The 12,358-nt window shown below is 36.7% G+C and overlaps 1 long non-coding RNA gene across 1 annotated transcript in view; it reads left to right on the top strand.

Annotated features, from left to right (window-relative positions):
• Positions 1–11,846, top strand: part of LOC112423818 (uncharacterized) — a 39,514-nt gene extending 27,668 nt beyond the window's left edge. The window contains exon 3 of the long non-coding RNA XR_003014365.2: positions 11,741–11,846. This is a non-coding gene — a long non-coding RNA (uncharacterized lncRNA). The remainder of the gene's footprint in view (positions 1–11,740) is intronic.
• Positions 11,847–12,358: the final 512 nt, after the last annotated feature.

The raw sequence follows: 12,358 nt of genomic DNA, 5'->3' as shown, positions 1-12,358 counted from the left end.
TTTTGTGCTACTGTAGATGGTGAAACATTGTATAAGCAGAATGAAGATATCTTTTGAGGTGGATTCAACCAAATAGTCTACAAGGCCATAAATATTATTTACACTCAATTATGTTTACTAAAAGTCAGTCAGGCTCTGGCTAGTATGTTTCATAAGGTCTAGAATTCAGGATTCCATCAGAGTAGTAAGGGAAAAACACATGCAGTTGGCACTTTGGAAAGTGGACATGGGCAGTTTTTCCAGCCTATATATAAACTATCATTCTTGATCAAGTCTATCCTCTGATTTGGAAACAATTTAGGCATTTTGACAAGGGTATCTGTTAATAATTGGTAACCTCAAAGTGGTTTATGTAAACCTAACAAGAGGTAGAAACTTCTTAGTTACTGATTTAGGAAGACACTTAACCCCTTGCTGAAACAAATTAATTATATCGACTGATTCATGTCTTCTTTGCATCTGCCCATACAATATTGCAGTTAGGCTTAAAATTTTAAGGTAGGAATAGTGTTTCCTTTCTGTCTTCAGAAGCCAATTCAGGAAACGGTAAGTATACTAATTGCACTTGAAAGGCATATTACAGAGAGGATGGCAAAAATGTTACTATGGCTTTTTAGAAAACCACAGTTTAAAAAAACGGCAACTTTCCTCTCTAAAATTGGGATATAATTTCCCAAATCAAGGTACACTGTATATGAAACACCACATTTATACTTATTGAATACTTCTAACCACTCTTTCTTACTTCAGAGTTTACACTTTTCATTGTGATTTATTTTTGAGAGTAGCTAGTATGTGGTCTGCTCTGCAGATATGTAGATTTCATATCCAAAAAAAGATCATAATAATAACAATAAAGGTAAAGATGAATTAGGACAACTTCTCAGTGAAAAGCAGAAAGGCTTGGAATTTATGAAAAGAAAAACTAGAAAATCCCTTAATTAATTTAGCTAATTTATAATCAAAATTAAGGATTTATACTCTAGATTTATTACTTCACTTGTTGGTTAACTCTTAGTTTCTCTAAATAAATCACTTAGTCATTTAAAAATAACCAATTTATTTGTAGTAAATTATTTTTAAATTAGTGATGTTTAATGGTATATTACATGGACTAAATTCCAAAGTCTACTTTAATAGAGCACAGAATGTAATTTTTAATTATATTTTTTCCTACCTTGGCACTCCCATGCTACTTTATTCCAATTATAGTACTTATCAAGGTAAAATATATTTACTATAATTAGACTATGTGTTCTTCTAGCCGTCTTATTCATCTTTGTGCCCCTAGTGCCTACCTGGAAAAAGCTAACTGGTAGAGCAGTGGAGGGGGAATAAAAAAGGTTGTTGAATATACAAAAAAAAAAAAATCTGAAAACAAAAGAAGCTGGTCAGTTTGGAGACTGTTTCTCTAGTGCACACTGCACAACTATTTCATCTCTTTAAAGATGTAAACCCTAATCGGTGCCAACCTGTGAAACACAAACCCATTAAAATGGCAGAAGGCACAGTGTACATAATCCAAAGAGCAATAAAGTTGACTAATGGAACTGATGACCATTAAGTTCCAAGCAAGGAGCCTGATATAGTCAAATAGTACTGGGCATGTTTAATAGTGCACTTTACTATGTGAGTTATAGATCAGTCACTGCTAGTTTGGTGAGAGGATGGAACATGGCAGCAGATTGACAACATTTCCCTCACAGAGATATTCTCCCTTCATTTATATACATGGGGAGTTTGTGTTATAACTGAAAGACAGTAAATAGTCTGACTGAGGTAGATGTTACAAGTGGGAAAGAAAGTAGCCTTTGTTTCCTACCTGACCATATGGATTAGATTTGAGCTCTTACTCTTAAATGACAGAAGGCCAAGTGGATATTAATTGGACTTAATGTTGATCCTCTGCATATCTAAAAAGATAAAATTGTACAGAATGGTTTAAAATAACTCCTACTAATCTTGAAACTCACTCCCAAGGATAATTCCTTTTATACCTTTTGTAATATTCTATATTTCAAAAGAATACATTTATACTCTCTTGGTTTATGAATTTTAGGCATTATCAACTGAATTCTAGTAATCTGAAATTTTAGCTTACCTATTGAACTAATCTCTTCTCCTCCTTCTTTTCAATATGAATGGATTCATCTATTTTCATATTGCTATAAAGAACTGCTCAAGACTCAGTAATTTATAAAGAAAAGAGGTTTAGCTGACTCATAGTTCAGCAAGACTGGGGAAACCTCAGTCTTACAATAATGGCAGAAAGCGAAGGGGAAGCAAGGCACCTTCTTCAATAGGCAGCAGGAAGGAAAAGTGCCAAGCAAATGGGGAAGAGCCCCTTATCAAACTGTCAGATCTCATGAGAACTCACTTTCAGGAGAACAGCATAGGCAAAATGGCCCCCATGATTCAATTACCTCCACTTGATCTCTCCCTTGACATACGGGGATTATGGGGATTACAATTAAAGATGAGATTTGGGTGGGGACACAAAGCCTAACCATACCAATGAATAAGCAATATTTTGTCTTCTTTAGTAAAGTTTAAGTAATATATTTACTCATTTATTCTTTGTTGCATTAATCAAAGTAACAGTATGTCTCAAAGGACATGAGTTTGTTCTTTTTTATGGCTGCATAGTATTCCATGGCATATGCACCACATTTTCCTTATCCATAATAGTCTTCTATTAATGGGCATTTAGGTTAATTTCATGTCTTTGCTATTGTGAATAGCACTCTGATTAACATATGTGTGCACATGTGTTCATGATAGAACAACTTATATTTCTTTGGGTATATACCCAGTAATAGGAGTGCTGGGTTGAATGGTAGTTCTGTTTTTAGCTCTTTGAGGAATTGTCACACTCCTTTCCACAATGGCTAAACTAATTTACACTCCCACCAAGAGTGTATAAGCATTCCCTCTTTGCAACCTTGCCAGCACCTGTTATTTTTTAATTTTTTATAATAGCCATTCTCACTGGTATCAGATGGTATCTCATGGTGGTTTTGATTTACTTTTCTCCAATAATCATTCACATTGAGCTTTTTTTCATATGCTTCTCCACCAAATGTGTGCATTCCTTTGAAAAGTGTCTGTTGATGTCCTCTCTCCACTTTTTAATGGAGTTGTTTTTTCTTGTAAATTTAAGTTCCTTATAGATTCTGGATATTAGACCTTTGTCAGATGCATAGTTTGCAAAGATTTTCTCTCATTCTGTAGGTTGTCTGTTTACTCTATTGATAGTTTCTTTGGCTGTGCAGATCTTTCATTTAATTAGATTCCATTTGTCAGTGTTTGCTGTTGTTGTGATTGCTTTGCTGTCTTCATGATTAAGTCTTTGCCAAGTCCTGTGTCCAGAATGGTATTGCCTAGGTTGTCTTCCAGAGGTTTTAGTTTTAAGTTTTACATTTAAGAATTTTATCCATCTTGATTTTTGTATATGGTGTAACAAAGGGGTCCAGTTTCAACTTTCTGCATATGGCTAACCAGTTATCCCAGCACATTTATTGAATAGGGAATGCTTTCCCCATTGCTTGTTTTTGTCAGCTTTGTTGAAGATCAGATGGTTGTAGGTATGCACTCTTATTTCTGGGCTCTTTATTCTGTTCCACTGGTCTATATGTCTGTTTTTGTAATAGTACCATGATGTTTGTTTACTGTAGCTCCATAGTATAGTTTGATTGGGGAGCATGGTGCCTCCTGCTTTGTTATCTTTGCTTATGATGGCCTTGGCTATTCAGACTCCTTTTTGGTTCCATATAAATTTTTTTTAAGTGCTACAAATTTCCCTCTTAACACTGCCTTGGCTGCGTCCCAGAAATTCTGGTATGTTGTATCTTTGCTCTCATTAGTTTCAACGAACTTCTTGATTTCTGCCTTAATGTCATTATTTACTCAAAAGTCACTCAGGAGCAGGTTGTTCAATTTTGATATAATTATATGGTTTTGAGTTATTTTCTTCACCTTGAATTCTATTTTTATTGCACTGTGGTCCAAGAGAGTGATTGCTATGATCTCAGTTCTGCATTTGCTGAGGATTGTTTTATGCCTGATTGTGTGATCAATTTCAGAGTATGTTTCATGTGCACAAGAGAAGAATCTATATTCTGTTGTTTGGGGGTGGAGAGCTCTATAGATGTCTATCAGGTCCATTTGTTGGGTTCAGGTCCTGAATATCTGTGTTAATTTTTTGCCTTGATAACCTGTCTCATACTGTCAGTGGGTTGTTGAAGCCTCCCAGTATTACCCTCTAAGAGTCTAAGTCTCTATGAAGGTCTGTAAGAACTTGCTTTATGAATATGGGTGCTCCTGTGTTGGGTGCATATATATTTAGGATAGTCAGATCTTCTTGTGTAATTGATTCCTTCATTATGTAATGCTCTTGTCCTTTCTGAATTTTGTTGGTTTAAGGTATGTTTTGTCTGAAATTAGCATTGCAACCCCTGATTTTTTTTTCTTTTTTCCATTTCCTTGGTAGATTTTTCTCCATCCCTTTATTTTAAGCCTATGGATGTCACTGCATGTGAGATGGGTCTCTTAAAGACAGCATCCACTGGGTTTTGCTTCTTTATCCAGATTTCTACTCTATGCCTTCCAAGTGGAGGCATTTAGCCTGTTTACATTCAAGGTTAGTATTGATATGCATGGATTTGATCCTGTCATCAAGTGAATAGCTGGGTATTATGCTGATTTGCTTGTGTGGTTGCGTCACAGTGTCACTCGTCTCTGTACTTTAGTGTGTTTTTGTAGTGGCTGGTAATGGTCTTTTCTTTCCATATTTAGTACTTCTTTAAGGAGCTCTTATAAGGCATTTCTGGTGGGAACAAATTCCCTCAGAATTTGCTTATCTAAAAAGAATCTTATTTCTCATTCACTTATGAAGCTTAGTTTGACTGTACATAAAATTCTTGGTTGGAATTTCTTTTCATTTTATCACTGTTCAATGTAGGCCCCCAATCTCTTCTGACTTGTGGAGTTTCTGCTGAGGTCTGCTGTTACTCTGACTGACTTCCCTTTGTAGATAACCATTCTTTCTCTTTAGCAGCTTCCTTCATTTCAACTTTATAGATTCTGAAGATTATGTGTCTTGGGGATGATCTTCTTGTAAAGTGTCTTGCAGGAATCCTCTGCATTTCCTGAATTTGAATGTTGGCCTCTCTAGCTTGGTTGGGGATATTCTCATGGATAACCTGAAATGTATTTTCCATTCTCTTCATCTCTTTCAGACACACAAATGAGTTGTTGACTTGGTCTCTTTATGTGATCCCATACTTCTTGGAGGCTTCTTTCATTCCATTTTTTTTTTTTTATTCTTGTTAACTATCTTATTTCAGAAATTAGTCTTCAAGCTCTGAGATTCTTTCCTCAGCTTGGTATATTCTGCTGTTAATACTTGTGATTGCATTATATAATTCTTGTGGTGTGTTTCTCAGCTCCATCAGGTCAGTTACATTCTTTTCTATACTGATTTTTTCTGTCAGTCCTTTATCATTTTATTGATTCTTCACTGTCTTAGATTGAGTTTCAACATTCTCCTAAGTTTCAATTATCTTTGTTCCTATCTACATTCTGAATTCTATTTCTGTCATTTCAGCCATCTCAGCCCAGTTAAGAACTTTTACTGGAGAGCTGGTGCAATTGTTTGGAGGAAAGAAGGAACTCTGGCTTTTTGAGTTGTCAGAGTTCTTGTGCTGGTTCTTTCTCATTTTTGTGGGCTTATGTGCCTTCACTCTTTGCAGCTCCTGCCCTTTAGATATTTTTAAATCCCATTTAATGACCTTCAAGGTATTATTATTATTATTATTTGAGATGGATTTTCACTCATCACCCAGGCTGGAGTGCAATGATGCGATCTTGGCTCACTGCAACCTCCTCCTCCCGAGTTCAAGCGATTCTCCTGCCTCAGCTTCCCAAGTAGCTGGAATTACAGGCATGTGCCACCACACCCGGGGTTTTTTGTTGTTTTTTGTTTTTGTATTTTTAGTAGATACAGGGTTTCACCATGTTGGTCAGGCTGGTCTCAAACTCCTGACCTCAGGTGATCCACCTGCCTTGGCCTCCCAAAATGCTGTGACTGCAGGTGTGAGCCACCGTGCCCAGCCAGACCTTCAGAGTTTAATTGTGCTGAGGTGGGTTCAGTCAACTAGCTTCATTTCTGCAAGATTTTAGGGAGCCAAGGTTCAGTTCAGGACTTCTGAACTGTGTGCTCTAATTTTAGGGGACTGGTATTGAGCCCTGGTTTTGTGCTCTGGTCCCTCGAAGTTAGGAACTTGCTGCACTGGCAGGACCAAGATGCTATTGGACCACTGGTCACAATACTATCATGGGTGGTGGCAGCCAAAGCACTTCATAGGGCGGTGACAGTGGGATCCATATTTATTCACATGTCAGCAGCAGCAGCAGTGCAGCAAGGTGCACGTTGGTTGGCTGGCGGCAGGGTGTTAGAGGGTGCTGAGGTGACAGCCTCCATGTGAGCATTCAGATAATGTTGGCTTTTGTTTCAAGAACACAGAGCAAAAAAAGTAGAAAAGCACTTCCCTGGGGCTTGAACAATGTTAGTCTTGACAGTGGATATTCAGGATATTTAAGGTTACTGGTTGCACTATCAGAGCTGGACACTGGATCATGAGTAACAAAGGTAGGTGCTCACATACAGTTTAATAAAAGTTTATATGCATGCATTTGGGATATCTAGTCATCAACTACATCTCTAAAGAAATGTGAGGCCCAAGGCTAAGGTCCTCTTGCCTAGTAATAAGGGTGATACTGCTGCCAACAATGGAAGTGACTCAGATGCCAGTAAAGGTCCTAAGACAACATATACAAAAAGAATAAATATCATTGTTAGACAAAAACAAAAACATTCAACAATACCTGTTGAAATATGGTAAGGAAGATTCATTAAGGACCACTGAGGGACTACAGCAACAGGATTTGTCAGTGGGGGAGAACTGGGGTAAGGGGGATTCTTCATGAAGACAGGCCAGAGTAGTTAGACATCACCTGGGGAATGGTGAAGGATTAAAGAACTTGATCAAATGTTGACAGTGATCAGATATCAAGGGTGGGAGGTTCTTGCCAAACTGTCTTAGCAGGGTTCTTTGCTAAAACTGGATTTTACAAGAAAGTACAAACACAGGCCTAGGAGAAGGTCCAGAATTCTGGCTAAAGTTCGATCAACAGAGAATCTTTGTCATTACTATCAGTGACCCTTAAAGGCTCCTATGTCATTGTTATTATTTCAGGAGAAAATAAAGATTTAAAAATTAATAAATTTGACAAACGCTAAACTGCAACTTCCATGATGCAGGTATCATGTCTGTGGAGGTCACTACCATATACTGTGAATACTTGATGCCCAATAGGATCTTTAAAAATATTTATTAAATAAATTAGTGAATAAAACATTTTTATTTTGTCTACTATGCAATATGTGATAAGCTAGAGTTAAGACAGTGGGTGTTCCCTATCCATGGCTTCAAGGGGACACCAGAGACAAGATTCACATGCTAGAGTAGAATTCAGCAACCTCTCATCAGCCTTTCTACAACTTCTGGGACAGCTCAACCTAAAGCACAGGGAGACCCTCTGCCATAAACAACATTAGACACAACAGCAGAGCCATTGCTCATTACTAAGGTCATAGGTGAATTTCAGGGTTAAGTCAACACCAGATCTGAGTTCTCATTACTTTCAATTCAATGCACAATTTGAAAGCAAGCCAATTAATCTGAGAGGATATGTTTCAGTACTATGACAGCCTTATTCCAGCTTCAGCTTGGACTTTGGTTCCCATTACTTTCAATTCAATACACAATTTGAAAGCAAGCCAGTTAATCTAAGAGGATATGTTTTAGTACTGTAACAGCCTTATTCCAGCTTCAGCTTGGACTTTGGTTCCTACTCTGCTTCTGTTCCCGAGTTTAAATGAACTTCCAGTCTCTGTTCCAAATTGGAGTTGTGCCACAAGCATTTCCCCTGGCAAGTCACTTTAGTGATGAACTTTAGGGGTTGGTGGCACAACCCATGAACTTAATCTGGATGGGTAATTTGGAACTGGTAATGAAGCTTGGTTCAATTTATCAGCTGCCAACCCTTGATTGAAATATTTAAATTCATCCAAGCCTCAGAAAATTTATGAGAACTTTATAAAAAGAGAAAAATAAAAGTTGTTGCAATAAAATGAAACACATTTTTGGATAATGCCTACTTTTATAGCTGTCAAAGATTATACTTTTCATGGAATTATACTTTAATTCATTTGATTTTTCTTTCTCCAGGATAATCACACGTACCCGGACTCCCAGTCCAGGTAATTACATGAACATGTCAACTCATTTAATGACAGCATGGAGTTTTTACCAGTTATACGTAAATAATGTACTTGTACAACTGGAAGTGATTTGCAACAACTTTTGACTTATCAAGCAATACTAAGTTTAGCACTGATAGATATTAGTAAAATGTTGGATGGGATTCAGACCACATTGGTTGGAATAAACCAGTTTAGGTTTCAGGGGAAGCAGAGGGTTAGTAGCATAATAAAAATCAAGAGCATTAAATTCACCTAAAGGGCCAGGCTGACAGCCCTGGAGGCCAATATCTTTCCTTTATTCCCAAAGCATGTATAACATAGGCTTCACACTCAAGTATTAGTAAGATTTCCTCTAGCGTTCTTCCAATAAATTTAGCCATTTTCCATGAAGGAATGCCTTATATATATTAAAGAAAAAAGCCTCCACCTCATCATTTAAAATTTAATCTTAAAATTTCTTAATAAAAGAAAAAATATTTCCTGAGATTACAAAAACCTCCACTGTGAGTTTAAAGCACTTGGAGCTCCTTAAAGACAGAAACTATGTCTATAAGACACATTCCTCACAGAAAGGGTTTGGTCCAAGGTGGGTGTTCTACCCATGCTTATTGAATAAATGTATTAGTTAATATAATTTACTAATTTTGTCAGCATTAACTTAAAAAAATTTCAATTGGAATAAGAGTTCACACATTTTGTAACTAGTACACGAAGGCCAAATACTGAAGTGCCAATTATCTACCTAAAAATATGCTGACTGAGACAATACAATGTATGTTTTACAATGCAGTATTTTTTCTATATGCAATAGAAGGTTAAATTCTTTAAATTTCTATATACAATATTTCCATTTACAATGCCAGTGGCTAATCTTTCCTGCTTTTTATTTAGGCTTATTTCTACATTATTTTTTTCTTAAAGAATATGATGTGTATTTCCTTTTTCTCTATAGAGTGCAGCTATGGGAATTAGAAATATTTTCAAATCGTCACATAAACACGTCTGACATTCTGCATTCTGTGGATCTCACTGTATGCACACAGCTCTAATCCTCCTGTTCTGGACTTTAGGTTATACCTTGCACATAAGATTAATTACCATTCCCTGCTTTATGAACCCAAGGTGCTCCGGGCAATATATCACAGCAAGAATAAGTTCTAAAGCAGTATGATAAACTATATTACCATCACAGCTTTACATTATTTGGGGATAGAGTGCTCACAACAACTACATTTTTTTTTTATTTCTGCCTACATTGATTGAAGTTTATACTAGTTAAAAAAAAAAAAAAACTCAAGGGACATTTTAACTTTAATGGTCCTTGTATGTGTGGTTATAGCAGATGGCTAAACTACTAAAATGAAGTTGTCGTACCATGGTTTTATGGTACTATAACAATAACCTGGGAATTGCATCCATGATAGAAAACTCTACAAGTGGTCAATTATCTTGTGCTCTTAGGCAGAAAAGTACTAAATGAATATATAAATAATTGTATCAATGTATGAAATCATTAGTAGCCAGCTTACAAATACACGAGCTGCAAAAAGCACAAGCCAACTAGAAATAACAGCACTTATCACCCATTCTAGCAAGGTCAACAATTGGAAGTATTTTGGTGGAAAAGTTAAGTTTCTGTTTTCTTTCAACTAAAGGAGAAGATAATTTGTAGCACTCAGACCCTGAGGGTGCTAAAGCCAAGCTGTAGCTAATTTGGAGTTTTAAAGATGGGAGAGCTTCCCCTGGTTATTTCATACCATTTCTCCCTTTGAAAGAGTTCTTAAGCAAATGTTTACCTTGTCATCATGTGTAAGTTGGGCAATATGTTCTGAGTATTATGGGGTTATGCGCTCTCCACTGTGGGTTATTCACAAAACTTCCTCTAGTTGTTGTGCAAAGCAAGTTACTGTGAAGGTTCTCCAAGGTTCTGGTTGATTTGTGTTTGGAATAAGTCTTTTGTTGTTACTTGCTCTCTGACAGAGGAACTGGAAATTATCTGGACTTTGGAAGAGACTTTGTGATATTTGGATAATGCTCTCAAAGTGAGTGGTATATTAGCATGTGGCTTACTCATGCAAAACAAGTCAAAAGACGAATTTAAAATATATTTCTTAAAAGTCTGAGTTTTTTGAAGTCCCTAACAGTCCCAATTTTGTGGTACAACAGACTCACATTGGCTAAAAAATCTAACAAGGCCTTTAACTATCACATTCTGCAATCTGAGTTTAGTAACACTGCAGAAACTGTTTCTCCCTTCCCCATAAACTTATAACAAATGCATAGTTTATTTAAGAATCACATCTTAAAAATTAAGTAGACAGTGATACCACTTGTCTGCCACTATATTTTGCCAAGGTCTAAAATAAAGTTTTTGAATAGCAACACCACAAATCTAACTCGATTCTATAGTGACTAATTCTGGTCTTTTTTCTTCATAATAGGATGCTGGGTAGTAAACTGCTAAATATGTAAAGTAGTGAACAGTTAATTAGGGTATATACATTTTCATAAAAGAATACATCCTTTTATTTAAATTGTGAGGATCTCTGTAATTATATAACTCCAGTTAAAAAATAGAAGTATAAATTTGATGCCCAATGTAAACAGAGGTCTGGGTCAAAAGACTCTCTAGCTCTCCCCTATTTCCCTACTCTCTACTCTCTACTCTCCACACACCACTAGAAGATGATGCTGCATTCTTTTATCATAGCTCTCTTCCTTACCCCCAGAATCTACAAATGAAATAATTAAAGAAATGATTTAATTGATGTGCTGGATAAGCTGAATATCACCTTTACCTAAAGATGTGTGCACACAGGATGAATTCATCTCAGAGTGACTTTGTCAAAACGAGAACCGACATACCAACTACAGCCCCATACCTGACATGCTGGAACACCAGGGTGCCCCCATCAGCACAAGACACTTCTGTGCTCTTCTCTCCTTTTATCAATCAATGGCACATTATTCACCATGTGGAACACTTTTTTTGGTGCCAAATTCTATGATTAAGGGAAAGTATTATGTGCTGTTCAGTTTGCCTTTAGGGAATATTTTAACATTTTAATACATCTAAAAACATGATTTGTGACTAGCCACAGAAATTCTAGCAAATGTGTATTCCTAAGTAATGCCCAGTTCCAAGACTTCAGCTGAAGCACCTAGTCTGGTTCTGCTCTCCTGGCTGTTCTCAATCACAGCCCTGTCAACCCTACTACTATTATTAGGGGATCTAGCTGCCTCCTGAGTTGCTACCTTTAAATAGTAATGACTGAAATGACAAGAGAGGCCTACTGTTACTAACATTTTAATATAATCCCATATTAGGGGTATGTCCTTAAAACAGTACAAGACTAGAGACAGTTGGAATCCCAAGTCAGGAACATGTTGACCCTGATGCCCATTTTATCTCAGCAGGATGATGGGCTGCCTGACACACTTATTTGGTCCCAAGTGATAACCTGGCATGTGAAGACTATCAGGAAGATAAAAATTTTTCAGCTACGCATGCAGAGATGAATGGCTATCAGCTTATATGAAACACAAAATATCTTTATGGAACCAAGTGTTTATTTCCATTCATTCACTAATTTATTCATTCACTCAACTCAGTATCAAGTAAGACTCTTGCTTGATGCTGAGGTGAATGAATTAATAAGGCATAGCCAAATAAAGACTGGGTTAGTGTCTCAGCCAGTTCCATCTTCAAGACATGCATGTCATGTTTATTGATATATTCCTTTGATGAGCAACTACATTTTGAGACTTTTCCATGGCCAACTAAGGCTATAATGAGAACCAGGTTGACGGGCCCCTGCATAGGAAAGAGAGAGACAAGCTCAAAATCTTTTAAATTTCCTAGGCTGGATAAATTATAAAAAACTAGCTTCTTCATATGCCTCCTCAAACGAGTAAAGGATTAGAAATTCAGGCCTATCTATGAATGGAAATAAGATGGCCTTTATATAAGGCCTGAAGATAACTAAAGTAATGAAGAGTGAGAGAAAAAAGAAAAGCAGGAAGGAATGACAT

Source organism: Macaca nemestrina, chromosome 5, assembly GCF_043159975.1.
Source record: "Macaca nemestrina isolate mMacNem1 chromosome 5, mMacNem.hap1, whole genome shotgun sequence".
Classification (NCBI taxonomy): Eukaryota; Metazoa; Chordata; class Mammalia; order Primates; family Cercopithecidae; genus Macaca; species Macaca nemestrina.
Note: the sequence above shows the minus strand (reverse complement) of the source record. Positions and strands in the feature narration are given on the sequence as shown.